At 41.3% G+C, this 3,233-nt stretch overlaps 1 protein-coding gene across 6 annotated transcripts in view; it reads right to left on the reverse strand.

The window, feature by feature from the left end:
* Positions 1–3,233, reverse strand: part of trim3b (tripartite motif containing 3b) — a 32,918-nt gene that overhangs the window by 18,382 nt on the left and 11,303 nt on the right. For 2 of the 6 annotated variants that reach the window (XM_032533470.1, XM_032533465.1), the window contains exon 1: positions 511–756. The exons of 3 other annotated variants lie outside the window; for them this stretch is intronic. The gene's annotated coding sequence lies outside the window, so the exon portion shown is untranslated. Of the gene's footprint in view, positions 1–506; positions 757–3,233 lie in introns of those variants that run through there. One more of the 6 variants, XM_032533468.1, reaches the window with a different exon arrangement.

Here is a 3,233-nt window from a genome sequence, read left to right on the forward strand (position 1 = left end):
GTGTGTGTGTGTGTGTGTGTGTGTGTGTGTGTAACAACAAACGTACACCCGCAGAGTTAACACACAGTGAGTCTATTCACTGCTGGATTTATTGAATACAAACGCAACAGTTTTCTTTCTTGTTCAGCACTGAAATCTCTGCTGTTGCTTTACTGTACAATCGGATCCTCCCACAGCTCTTGTGTATCTCTTATAACACACAAATGTAAATGAAATGAGGGGGGGTCAGGACAGGAAATTTAACATCTTCTTTCAAGTTCATCAAGAGGACAGGAAAAGGGATAGAGAGACAGACAGTTTTGAAGGAAAGGAGTACAGGGAATATAGTTAAAGTGTCAGCCCTTCTGCTCACTGTCACGCACCTGTGCAGCACCAATGAATATGTGCTGACAGCTTGGACGAACATACAAACACACACACTCCTCTCTGGTAGTAGCTGAGCTGATGGTAAAATGTACACATTCATGTAGATGAGGACAAACACAAAGAGTTGACAAAAACAATACCTACTGTCAGTAGTGTGGAGCAGATCAGTCTAGAAGACTCCATGGCAGCTCTGTGTTAACATTGAACAATCAGCACACGCCCTGACACACACATGCACGCCCACCTCCCCCCTCTTCTCTCCCCTTGGCCCTGCTGACCACTCTTCCTTTTGCCTTTTCCTTCTGTAGCTTTTTCCTTTTCCACCACAACACAGGCACTGAAAAAGGCTGAACAGGGATGACAACAGTGGGTGGGACTGTAAATTGAAAGTCCCTCCTACTGCCAGTGCTGTTTACAAGCATGAGATGACTAGATACCCTCCCACTGCTGCGCTCTGATTGGCTGGGAAACTTAAACTAGCAGGGAGGAGGGATTGCATCACAGACCAACAATTCGTGTTGGCCAGAGGGAGTGAGAAGCAAAGATTGAAACAGACAAGAAGAAGAAAAGTTCAACAGTCAAGGCTGGAAACACAACAATCTGGAATCCAGGAAAATATTCCATATAAAGTTTTAATCTGCTGTAATTAATTTATTTGTGAATGTGCACGTTTAAAACTATGATGATTAGGCACAGAATCAGGGTCAGTTCTTGACTGCAGTTTGATCCTAATAAGGAACGGAAAGCTGCCAGGTGACAATCATCTGGCCTCCAGTTACAGTTATGAAAAAATGAATCGTTACTTAGCCAGCAAACACACATGCTCACACACACACAGGGCAGCCAAATAAAACATTGAGTTACATAACCCATGATGTCACTTTTGAAAAAAACTCTTCAAAATATGAATTTGAGACATATGCCTCTCCACCTATCATTATAGTATCAAATTACACATGCAGGGATTAAGAAAAAATCCTTAATATGGTAAAGGGGATTACCATTTTGAATTTCAAGTATAATATATGTTGTCACAGGATTATTTTACACCCAATCCCTTAAACGCCCAATTTTTAGGAAGTGGACAGAGTTTAATCTGGTGCAAGAGGTGACAATTCTCTGAGACAAACATCAATCTACGGTTAATCTGTACGGATTGAGTCCAGTCGTCTCTCCTCCCTCGCTTCCGGCTCTGCTTCCTCCACGCCCACACACACCTTTCCAAAACGCAATCATCCTAAACTCACAGGCCAGACTGCTGTGGTTGGTGTAACAGGAAGTAGAGGATAAGAGGATGAAAAAAACACTCAGAAAATGACTTATACACAATACTTGTGGCGTTGTTTCACAAGTTTAACTTGATAGTATGTGTGTGTTGCAAGTTGACAGTGGTGCGTCACAAAATTCTGGGCCCTGCAGAAAAAGCAATTTCTATGGGCCACTCCCCACATCCACATCTATTCATTCTAGTATCTTTTTGGGCCCTCCTCACCTGAAGGCCCTGATACTCAGTCCCTTTTTTACCCCTAGTCACGGGATTATGCCTCTGCCAGTTGATAGAAGAATCTAATAGAATATCTGGTTATCACGCTCCACAGTAAGTAATTAGAGTGAGGGTATCTGCCACAACCAAAATACCCAATGCAGCACTTCTGTGTGGGCAGCTGTATGAAAAGACTGTTGTCAACCCTGCTGCGAGCACTACACAACATTATTGGTTTAGCGCTGTGGTTTCTGCTGAAACAACAGTTTTATCACAATATAAACTCCTTCAGTTATTAAACGAGAGGAAGAAGAACCCCCAGCACCCACAATGAGTCTCCTAAAGCTGGCACACATATTATAATGGGAGTACTGCATGAATGAAAAGACTTTAGATAAAGAAGAAATAAAATGAGATAAAATGTAATCATTTGTGTGTTTTTTTTTTAAAGAATTTTGCTTCAAGGCTCCAACTGTATGTAGTTATATAAGCAGGAAGTCCATATAATGCTTAGAGAGGAACTTTAACGTAAGCTAAAAGGTAGAAACAAACCCAGTGCAGCAGTTAACTCTGGGCCTTGTGCAATATCAACAGCCAAAAGAAACCGTTCTGCCCCAGGGTTGGCAAGAGGCAGAACAATAACAGTAATGATAGTGATGGTGACAAAAGTTGTGAAAAATCCACACCCACTTCAGGCAGTGCACAAATGATAAATAAGAACCAATATATTTTCACAGAATCACATTTCTTTCATGTTGTATGGAATTTTTTGAGGGACTCTGGGCTTACATTTTGTATTGTTCTGTAAAAATGTGACAAGAAAGGTTCTGTAAGAGTGAGGGTTAGTTTTTTTTTATTGCTAAACGACACTGGTCACAACTGAAGCCACATCTCTAACTACATTCTACAGTACCAACAATCTCCTGAGCTAAACAGTTCACATCATCTGCAAAAGTCATTCCAAGCAACACAGCTCTTTACACATGTCTAAAAAAAAAAATGGCTCAGTGCAGCCACACACTATGGACAATCCTCACTAAGATAACACACTGTCACTTTATACACACTGAGAGTAGAAACACTAGCATCAAACACCAATACAGAACATTTTTCATCTTTACAGGTTAAATAATTACACTAATCAATAAAATAGGGACATTTGAGAGGGTCTGGGAGCGCGATTGCCCTGACCTGAGCATCACTTTTAACTGGCATGATGTTTGGTCTAAAATTCCGGAAGTATTCTGCAATCCAGACCATCAGCAGATTCACTACAATTTCATCCATAGGACATGTCTCACCCCAGTGAAAGTGCATCACATGAAGGTAATTAACAGCCCTTTGTGCACTTTCTACCCGCTAAAAGCCCAAGGCACATATCTTC

Source organism: Etheostoma spectabile, chromosome 13 (assembly GCF_008692095.1).
Source record: "Etheostoma spectabile isolate EspeVRDwgs_2016 chromosome 13, UIUC_Espe_1.0, whole genome shotgun sequence".
Lineage (NCBI taxonomy): Eukaryota > Metazoa > Chordata > Actinopteri > Perciformes > Percidae > Etheostoma > Etheostoma spectabile.